The sequence below is a fragment of the Triturus cristatus genome, chromosome 4_2 (genome assembly GCF_964204655.1).
Source record: "Triturus cristatus chromosome 4_2, aTriCri1.1, whole genome shotgun sequence".
Classification (NCBI taxonomy): Eukaryota; Metazoa; Chordata; class Amphibia; order Caudata; family Salamandridae; genus Triturus; species Triturus cristatus.
This window is the reverse complement of record NC_140586.1, coordinates 881,411,110-881,422,910: the sequence shown is the minus strand read 5'-3', so window position 1 is coordinate 881,422,910 and position 11,801 is coordinate 881,411,110.

The window sequence follows — 11,801 nt, the reverse complement described above, 5'->3', positions numbered from 1 at the left end:
CTCCGAGTCACTGGGACCTCTTCCTTATCGGCTACTCTCTCCTCTCTGGCTATTCTGCTAGGAGAGCATCTGTCTCTCGGTTCTTCTCCGCCTTCAAGATGGCGTCTGTCTTCCCTGGAATAAGTAGTAGCTTTACTGCTAACGGCTAGATGCCGCCTACGGACTGAACATGTAACTGCCTCAGACTTTCACTAATATAGAGGTGCGTTTCCTCATGGAAAATTCCGGCCTGTAACCTGCCGCCCACCAAATTCTTGTACCTCCCCGTACCAAGGACACGTTCCCAGCCGGCCGGCCTGATGTAGTGTCTTCGGCATGAAGAAAAATACAATCCTTCGATAAGGGCCGGCCTGAACCGGTTCTCTCCAAGCGAATAACACCTCATAACTAAAACATTACATTTGACCTAGAAGCATCCCAAGCTGCCGGAGCAGAAAGAAAGATGGAGTCTCTCCCGTTTGAGGCCTACCAGGCCTGAATTCAGCACAGCTCCATGAAATACCCTCACTACAGGACAGGTTATCCCTAATACTAACGAATCTATCCCCTAGGCTATGTGTGCAAGCCCTGATCTATGGGGAAGAGCACAGGATCATGTCGAAGTGCCTAGTAAATAGGCTCCCTTCACTACTCTAACCCTTAGACTTGAATGGTAAGAGACTGAAGTCACATTTAATCATCTTTTCCTCACAAGAAGGCCGGGAAAATCGAGCAGAACATTTCACCCTTGACTTCAGTCTATTATACATTCATTAAACAGAACTAATATCTGTGGAAGAATAATATGAAACAAGACTAACTGATCTATGTCTAGTACCAGGTGTGCAGAATTGAAGTAGTGAAGGAATACACTGAATAAAGCAACAGATAGAAATCAAAATGCCGATAGTAATCAGAATACCTCCTAATATCTGACGTAACATATGCAAATCAGGTAACCAATTAAAGAGCCAGTCAAACCAGCCCTGGTCAATGTGTTTTCTAACTTCTTCTGTCAAGTCATGTAGTTTATCAATGTGAGCTTGAATGGATTTTGTATGATCCGACAGGTTAAAACAACAAAGACCCTCAAAATCAGAACAATCGTGTCCATGTTTAAGCAAAAGATAATCAATGGCCGCTCGATTTTGCAAGATAGCCCTACGTTCACCCTGGGCGTCTAATAGCATGTCAGACAGGACTGTAGAAGTATGATTGATGGATTTTACCATCCAGCAGGCCATTTTCCCAATAGATTTGGCATTATAAACTGCCAAAGCAGGAACACCAACAATTGAAATAGCCAGGCTAAGGTATTCAGACTTGGAATATAAATGCAAAGATGAGTCACAATCCTCCTGTAACCTCACTGTATCTCGAATCACACGAGAGTTGGCATTCGGATGTGATGAGAACATTAACAAGCTCAGTCTAGTAATGGCACAAGGGCCTCCAGAAATATTTGCGGGAATATATGGCCAGGAAGTATTACCACATGAGAAAAGCCATCCGGCAGGTAGTAACATCGTGCGATAATGACTGGGGGTAACTACCAAACTCTTGCAAGTCATGTTATTCTGAACAGAAGTACATGTTTTCGGTGTCCTTTGAAGGCACAAAGTTCGTTCATGAGCGGTGAATGAAGTGGCACCTTTCAATCTTAAACGCATACATTCAGAAATCGCACTAGGATCACAAGTAAGGAAAAAACACAAATCACCTTGTGTGATATTATAGGTAACTATTTGGGACTGGATGGGGGGTATCGGGTCTGACAGTACAGTACACAAGGGGCAATACTCATGGGCAGCAAAATCGCCCAGAAGAACATTAGGGCGAGCACTCGATATATTAAAAATATGAGTCAAAGTCTCCAATGAAGCAGGGACAGCAACTAAACAAGTCGCTAGAATGTCCGTCACCGATCTCATCGGTGTCAAGCAGAAATGAGGGGCTTTAGTCACTTGTTTGGCTAATGTAATACAAAAGTTCGACGACGAATCCCACGCAGCGAAGGAACGCGACACTCGGGTTCTCAACTCAGCCCGGGTTGATGGGATCCCTCCTCTCTCGTCGTACCAGCCCAAAAGGAGTCCAACGCCGACACATCCTGCAGCAACAGTCCAAAGAATGATCTGAAAGAGAATCAAATACAAGCATTATTCATTCTCGTAAGTAACATTTGTCAGCCGGGACTGCTTCCCAGCTATCTTTCCCTGGTCTCATAACTAAAATGGTGTTGTCTTGACCGGTTGCAATGACTTCTGCTTGCTCAGGGGGATTCTTAGGCGACTGCACCCAAACTCTGGCCCCAGGATTATCTGTGGAGCCAAAACCTTTCTGGCCTCGTACAGTTAGCAACGTTGGGGCAGTGCCTTTTGTGATCTCACCACTGAAAACAGGCATTATTAGCAATTGAGCCACTCTGTCAGTTTGATGTATCAGTAAGTCAACCTCACTGCTATTCAGCAGGAGCACCTTAATCTCTCCCTGATAATCACTATCAATGATTCCTCCAAGCACCTGAATGCCTTTTACAGCCAGCCCCGATCTAGGGGCGATTAATCCGAAATTTCCAGTTGGTATATGAACACCAACACCAGTTTCAATGATGACTCGATCCTTACTTTTTATAACGGTGTCATCCATGGCATGCAAGTCTAAACCTGCCGACCCTGGGGTCGCTCTACATGGAGCCAAAGCTCCGGGAGTAATTTCCCAGTACATCACAGTCTCTCTGATTTCATTGGGCTTAGCATCAACATTCGGAGGAAACAAATGCATAAGTGGGGATTCAGCATTTAGAAAAGGACGGTTATTCAAAATCAATAGCGCTTGAGGCAAAAAGTCTCGCCAATTCTTATACTTGTCATCTGTTAATTTACGTAACTGATTTTTCAGCAGGCCATTCAACCTCTCCACAAGACCCGAGGCCTGTGGATAATACGGTATATGAAACACCCATTCAATATTGTTTTCCACACAGAATTCCTGTACCAATCTTCCACGAAAATGGGATGCATTATCAGATTGAATTTGGAATGGCACACCATAATACATCATAATCAATTCCACTGTTTTAATAGTATTCAATTGGGTAGCTTGCTTACAGGGAAGGGCCACCAACAGGCCACTGTATGTATCAACAATAGTGCAAACATATTGACAATTCCTACTCATAGGAAGTGGACCAATGTAATCAATCTGCCAAATTTGAGCGGGTAATTTCCCGCGATGTAAATGACCTTTAACAATTTGGGGCACTTTGCGCTGCCTGATATGCTGACAAATGGGACAATGTAGAATAACATTTTTAATTAAATCTAGGGGAATATAAATTCCTCGATCAGCAGCCCACCTGCTAGTGGCTTTCTCTCCAAAGTGTCCTGCTTTCTGGTGGGCCCATTTCGCCAATCCCGCAATATCAGAATCTTGCCTGTCCACCACTGCCTCAGCAATTTTAGATTTCTCATCTGCAATGTTATGAAAGAATTTGTCAAGAGAGTCTATCGGGGTATGAGCATCCACATGGAAGATTGTAACAGTACTCTGTGGGAGCATTTCCCAAATCTCCTGCCATAATTCTTTTCCCCACAGTTCTTTTGAATGGATTTTCCAACTATGGGAATGCCAAGTCGGTAACCAAACTGCCAGTCCATTGGCAGTAGACCAAGAATCGGTGAAAATATGACATGTGCCAGGTAACTCTTGTTTCAGAACTTGATAAACAGCATAGAGTTCAGCAAATTGACGACTGCTCTTACCCTCACCAGTTGTACTCAGCAATTTTTGTGTGATCGGATTATAGGACACTGCCTTCCAATGCCGTTTCGTCCCTATGAACCTTGCTGAACCATCCGTAAACCAGACATGGTTTCTGTCCTCCGCCGACAAATCATCAAAAGGTCTACCCCACTTAACAGGAGACTCCTGTACTAAAGGTACGGAACATTCACTCTCAGTCTCAGTCGATGGCGCCCGTGCCACCTGCTCATGCAAAGATGCAACTCCTTTTTGTCCCACACGTGCCCTGTCTTGTATATACCATTTCCATTTAATCACACTCGCCTCTTGAGCGTGTCCAATTCGGTGAGTTTTCGGCGAACTCATAACCCACTGCATGATAGGAATTTCAGGTCGCAAAACTATATCATGTCCCAAAGTCAATTGCTCGGTATCCACCAGAGCCCAATAACATGCAAGTAACTGTTTCTCAAAAGGTGTATAACGCTCACCAGCATCAGGTAACTTTTTGGTCCAAAAACCTAACGGTACTCTACTCTTGCCTTGTTTCTGCCACAAACTCCAATTCGCATAAAGGCCTTGTACAGACACATTCAAATCCACATCACCATCACATACAGGCCATAAATCCAGAGCATGCTAAATTGCTTCTTTTGCCAGACTGAACGCATCTTGCTGTGGTTTATCCCATTCAAATGCATTCTTTTTACGAGTGACACGGTACAAAGGGGCCAATATTTGACTCAAATGAGGAATATGCTGGCGCCAAAAACCAAACAAACCAATGAAGCTTTGGGCTTCTTTCCTGTTCCTCGGAACTGCAAAATCAAGAATTTTCTGTTTAACCTGAGGGATCACTTCTCGGTGCCCCTCATGCCAATTAATACCCAAAAATTTCACAGCCTGGGACGGACCTTGTAATTTATCCGGGTTGATTTCCCAACCTTTCTCACGCAGGCACTCAATGACTCTGTCCAATTGGGTCTGAACTTCCTCTTGTGTTTCACCTTGGATCAAAATATCATCAATATAGTGACATATCTGAATTCGCGGATGAACCGGTACCTCAGCCAAATGCTCTGCCACCAGCCGGTGACATATCATAGGACTATGCACATAGCCCTGGGGAAGACTTCTAAACGTCATCTGACGCCCGTTCCACGTAAAACTGAATTGTTCCTGACACTCAGGGGCAATCGGAATCGAAAAGAAAGCATTAGCAATATCAATGGACGCATACCATGTACCTGGATGTTTTTGGATTCTTTCAATTAGGGTAATAACATCCGGTACTGCAACAGTCAAAGGGGGTGTGTGTCTATTCAATTCTCGATAATCAACAGTCATGCGCCAAGAATTATCACTCTTACGTACAGGCCAAACAGGATTATTCCAAGCAGAAGTAACTGGGGTTATAACTCCTGCATCCACCAACTCCTGAATAGTGGTACTAATCTCTTCATGACCACCTGGAATACGATACTGCTTCTGACGAACCACTTTTGTCGCCTGGGGAACTTTTATGGGGGGCATTCTTAAACGACCAACCCGTACAGGCCTGGACGATATATAATGTTTAGTTCCAAATTGGTAACATCCATCATCTAAGTGCAAAGTCATTCCTTTCAAAATATCAATTCCAATTATGAATTCTAAGAGTGGTACCACTAATACAGAGTATTCTTTTCTAGGAATTCTACCTATTCTCATTTCAAGTAAAGTTTGAACTGCGGGAGTTTCCTTTCCACCTAATCCGGTAATTGTAAAAGGCTGACCTTTAAACTTCTTTGATTTTCCATGAATAAGAGTGGCCTCCGCTCCTGTATCTACCAATGCTCGGGCCCTTTGGACATTACGATGTCTCCAATAAATATCAATATCTACATAGGGTCTATTATCTCTGTGAGCCCATCTGTGTACTGGAGCTTGACCTATTTCCTAGTCATCTTTACTGCGTTCTGTGTACCAGGATAAATCAGGATAAAGACTCTCACGTTTCCCAGGTATCGATACCTCCTGTTCATATCCATCTCCATTACGAAATGGATTCCTGTTCTCTGCATTGTACTGCGGGTTTCGATCGGCCAATCTGTGTCGATCCTCTCTCCTTCTCAACTCAGGGGATCGATCCCTATCATCTCTACGTCTGCTGTTAACATAATCATCTCTCCCCCTCTCTCTCCCTGTCTCTCTCATGACGGGGGGACAAATCACGTACATAACGGCGATCATCACGACGATCAGAGCGCCCACGGCGGTCGTCATCACCGCTACCGTCAGAAAAACCACGATCACACTCAGTTGTCCGAACACGCCGGGCACCCTCCTTTCGATCCAAGCCACGTTTGCGAAACATTTCCCACAAACGAGAAGTAGTCTCACCATCAATGTCCTCCTTCCGCACACCATCGGCCATAAGACCAAAAAACATATCACGTCTAGTAAGTTTATTGTCACCAGGAGTACGAGTGTCAGGCCGGGATTGCCGTTCAGGTTTAAACCACTCACCCAACTCACCGAGTTGGCGTACCGATTCCAGCACCACAGATAACATGTTACCAGTCTGATTAATCAATAAAGTCATCATGACCTGCTTATAAGCAACAGGGGAAGAACGAATAATACGATTCCGCACAGAAGATGTCAAGAAACCATCAAGCAACCTGTCAGCAGTATTTAGAAAAATTGCCGTTTTCATCACCTCCTCTTTGAGACGTTGCGCAGCATCGCGCAAAGTATACCACGGTTTGTCATTCACAGGCCAGTCAGACTCAGTAGGATATTTTTGATTACAACCCTCAGTCGCCAATTGAAGCAAAGAAATTTGACCACCAACATTAAAGTTACGAAAATGATCCTGTACAGTAGAATCCGAACTCAAGGAACAAAACTTCAAACAATCGCCAGCATCCAACATAATGCCAGCAGCGCCCAGTTCATAAAGGCGCACCATCCATGTGAGTAAGGTCTCACCAGCTCGCTGCCGAAATCGCTGCAAAATATCACTAATTTCTTGTTGAGTAAAATCCTCCAAAGAGTCTAAAGCAATACCATTCGGAGCACCGGGAGCCTGCTGCAACTTCCGCCGAAAAACTGGATGCACCGAGACCGCGGGACGAGCATCACAAGGAGCTCGACCAGTACACAGAGAGGAACAATCAGTGTAAGAAGCATCGACCCCACTCGAAGGACGAGCGCAATCATGGGGTGCACCATCAGAGGCGCAAGAAGCAGACTTACAATCACGGCCGGAGCGAGAGGACTCGCGCTTGGCAGACTCCTCACCCGAGGAAGGAGAATCACTCGAGTTCCAGATATTACCATCCCATTCATCAGGATTCCAATCCAGTCCGGCTTTCGCCACGAGCAGACGCACCTTTCGCTTTGAAACCCGACCACGCCGATTTTTGTATTTATAACGAGCAATTCGCACAGCCGCCCTCTCGGCAATAGTTTGGTACGTCTCAAGTTTGTCAGCAAGCAACTTATTTTGACACCGCAACAAAGTATGAGCATTCTGAATCTCAACAAAGTTCGCTTCCACATCCTTATGCGATTTCTGCAACTTCAATAACCTCTCATGCAGAATCCTGTACGCAGACAGAACAATCCAACCTCTGCGCCCCAAAACGGGAAGCTCATCACCCTTAGATACCGGCGCCTTCTGTAAACAAGTAATCACATTAGCCGGCTCCGCCAGCTCCAAAAAAGAATTCCAATTCTCACTCAAACCAGTAGAATCAGCCCACTCACGGGCTAAGGCTTCATAAGGCGTTGAATCCCAGCCGGGAATATCAACGGGCAACTTAAAAGTAGATTTCGACATTCTAGAAAACATCTCGGAAAAGAAAGAAAAAGAGAAAAAGAGAAAGAAGAAAGAAGAAAGAGAAAAAAAAAAAACTACACTCACAATTATATAGAAATAATATACAAACGAAACCACGCACGCGCCGAAAGCAAACACGATACAACCAAAACGCACACAGGTTTCGTAAACGGTTCGTGACGCCAAATGTTCTGCTTGGGTTTTCGGATCAGATAGAACCCGCTCATCAGAGCCTCACTAACCCAGCCAGAACGTTACCCCCTCCCTAGGGCCTGTTTACAATAGTGCAACCACATATATCTACCACCTAAGGACAGGGAATTCCTACTATACATACCAAGACCTCTTATAATCGGCGGCCTCGCGATCCCATACGGATCCAGACCTCTCTGCCCATACGACAGTATCACAAGTGGCGGCCTCGCGATCCCATACGAATCCAGACCTCTCTGCCCATACGACAGTATCACAAGTGGCGGCCTCGCGATCCCATACGAATCCAGACCTCTCTGCCCATACGACAGTATCACAAATGGCGGCCTCGCGATCCCATACGAATCCAGACCTCTCTGCCCATACGACAGTATCACAAGTGGCGGCCTCGCGATCCCATACGAATCCAGACCTCTCTACCTAGACGGCAGTCTCAGCACAATCGGCGGCCTCGCGATCCCATACGAATCCAGACCTCTCTGCCCATACGACAGTATCACAAGTGGCGGCCTCGCGATCCCATACGAATCCAGACCTCTCTACCCAGACGGCAGTCTCAGCACAATCGGCGGCCTCGCGATCCCATACGAATCCAGACCTCTCTGCCCATACGACAGTATCACAAGTGGCGACCTCGCGATCCCATACGGATCCAGACCTCTCTACCCAGACGGCAGTCTCAGCACAAGTGGCGGCCTCGCGATCCCATACGAATCCAGACCTCTCTACCCAGACGGCAGTCTCAGCACAATCGGCGGCCTCGCGATCCCCTACGAATCCAGACCTATCTGCCCATACGACAGTATCACAAGTGGCGGCCTCGCGATCCCATACGAATCCAGACCTCTCTACCCAGACGGCAGTCTCAGCACAATCGGCGGCCTCGCGATCCCCTACGAATCCAGACCTCTCTGCCCATACGACAGTATCACAAGTGGCGGCCTCGCGATCCTATACGAATCCAGACCTCTGTACCTAGACGGCAGTCTCATACGACAGTTCATCCTATGATCACCATAACATACAAAAAGGGAATCAGTCTCACTATTCATCAGATCACACAAGGATTGCCAGTTCGAGCATAGCCTGTTCTCAGGTTTGAGGGGCTCCTCTTTCCCTTATTCAGTTACCACTTACCTGATCAGGGTTAACATCTGTTCATGTAGCCGCAGCTGACTAGAAGAATAGGCTACCCTCTCATACAAGAACACGCAGCACATGTTGGTTCACTACAAACTGGGTACTTTATTACTCATTACATACACGATCACATAACATTACGATATAACACATAACCTGCAAAGAAAAGTGAAAGATTAAGTTGTACACTCTAATAAGAAAGGGTCGACATCACCTTAGTAGTATGTAGCCTGCACTCAGTGGTCATCTAGGTTCCCTTCTCGTCTGTGCCTCGGCTCGCCTGGAAGTCACCCTTCTCCGAGTCACTGGGACCTCTTCCTTATCGGCTACTCTCTCCTCTCTGGCTATTCTGCTAGGAGAGCATCTGTCTCTCGGTTCTTCTCCGCCTTCAAGATGGCGTCTGTCTTCCCTGGAATAAGTAGTAGCTTTACTGCTAACGGCTAGATGCCGCCTACGGACTGAACATGTAACTGCCTCAGACTTTCACTAATATAGAGGTGCGTTTCCTCATGGAAAATTCCGGCCTGTAACCTGCCGCCCACCAAAGTCTTGTACCTCCCCGTACCAAGGACACGTTCCCAGCCGGCCGGCCTGATGTAGTGTCTTCGGCATGAAGAAAAATACAATCCTTCGATAAGGGCCGGCCTGAACCGGTTCTCTCCAAGCGAATAACACCTCATAACTAAAACATTACATTTGACCTAGAAGCATCCCAAGCTGCCGGAGCAGAAAGAAAGATGGAGTCTCTCCCGTTTGAGGCCTACCAGGCCTGAATTCAGCACAGCTCCATGAAATACCCTCACTACAGGACAGGTTATCCCTAATACTAACGAATCTATCCCCTAGGCTATGTGTGCAAGCCCTGATCTATGGGGAAGAGCACAGGATCATGTCGAAGTGCCTAGTAAATAGGCTCCCTTCACTACTCTAACCCTTAGACTTGAATGGTAAGAGACTGAAGTCACATTTAATCATCTTTTCCTCACAAGAAGGCCGGGAAAATCGAGCAGAGCACAAGGTACCATAAAAGTTAAATTAGTTCACTTTGGGGCAAATTCTCAAAGGCACATCGGCGAGTTAGCGCAACTCTATTCCAGCAAAAGTAGAGATAAAGTTATTGCATCATTCACAAGCTGGTGCTAACAGCCCATATCACCACTTTTCATGCGAAAGCAGCCGCCAAAAACACCGCCACCGATGACCCTGGCAAATATCGCTAATGAGATGCAGAGTAGCCGTTCCTGTGCAAAAAGCTGCGAAAAAACAACTTCTCAACGACCAGCCAGATAGGCGATAAGAACACAAAACTGGCGATAAGGCGCGTTAGCAGCAGGAAATTAACACCTGCTCTGACCTGGTGTAAAGTCGGACGCCAGCCTGCACCACAAAAGGGAGCCCAGCCCAGAGCCACACGGGAAGGGCAACAGATACCATGGACCCACTGATCATGCAGACCGGATCCCCAACAGGGCCACAACACCCATCGCCACCACCCCCAAGACCACACCCCACCTCCCCCCACCCTGGGCCCTACCCCCCACCACCCCCAGACCAAGACACTGTACCTCAACGTCACGAAATCATGAACAAAAGCATTCGCCTGATGTCGCACCTCCACAACAAGCAACATACATGTGAGTACAGAAAATAAGATTTGTACATTCTCCATTGAAAGTCCAAACAAAATATCACAATCACATTTCTCTCAACACAAATATTTGGAAGAGACATGGCTGGGCATCCCTGGATAATCTGTAAGTCACAGCCTGCAAGACAATATCCAAAATAAGAAGGTGTGTCAGGCACTCAAAGGACAGAGAGAGAGAGAGAGAAACTGGACAAGGAGCGCCAGGCCAATCGGGCTCTTGGATCATTCTAACATGCCAACAGCTGCGTGTGTTTCGCAATTGGTGCACCCCAAGTCTAAGGCCTGGCATCAAAGTCAGCGCGAAGGCCAAATCACAGTTAGGGAATACAAGCAGTAGTCATACTAAAATTAGTCATGAAAGTTCCTTTGTCTCAATACACAAGGCTGAAGGACAACCCAACCTCTGACCTTGCCCCTGAATGCGTCCCGCACATCCTGCGTGAGATACCATACCAGCCTCCGACGACTCCCACACCACGAACTGCGCTAATGACAGACCAACATGCCCACACCCCACACACACTTGTCCCTGCATGAGCTACACCTGCAAGGGATGCCCTTGACACATCGGAGAAAAACAACCCATACGTACCAAAGTCGCACACACACACGACTCATTCATTGCCCAGAGCTGTGGCATATCGTCCACAGAACTGCCGCCGGTCTGAGGATTGCCAGTGCAACGAGACCAACGAACGCAATGGCAGGCATTTCCGGGCACATGCACAACCCCTGTTACCTGGAACTGTACCGTGCACAAATGCTGCATCTGTTGGGATCTGTGCCAATGGCAGTGTTGTGAATCAGTTTCCGTCTGAGTTTCCGACTTGCCTACGTCATCTGCGTTCAGCCCTGGTTCAACTGTTGAACATGCACATTTGAGTGGCCCATGGAGGTCTGCCTATCCAACGCAACTGTAGCTGAATTGGATTATGACCTGACAGTGTGCCCACCTATTGGCACACAAACACGAGTGTCACCGGGATACCCGTGCATGGGATGCACTGATCTCTTGCCTATGTGCTGGCAGTTGTGCATGGGAGATTGCACAAATCCTCGTGTGCAGTGACCACATCGAGGCGCTCCCTTATTGGGCTGTGTTGCAGATTGGTGAAACGGCGTGGACGGAGCACATCTGCCCGGACCAGTTAATGGATTGGCTCACCCTGATGTTCCTTGAACCCGACAACAACGTACTATTGGAACAGATTGCTATGAAGCTGCGCTCGCATTCATGAACGAGTAACTATG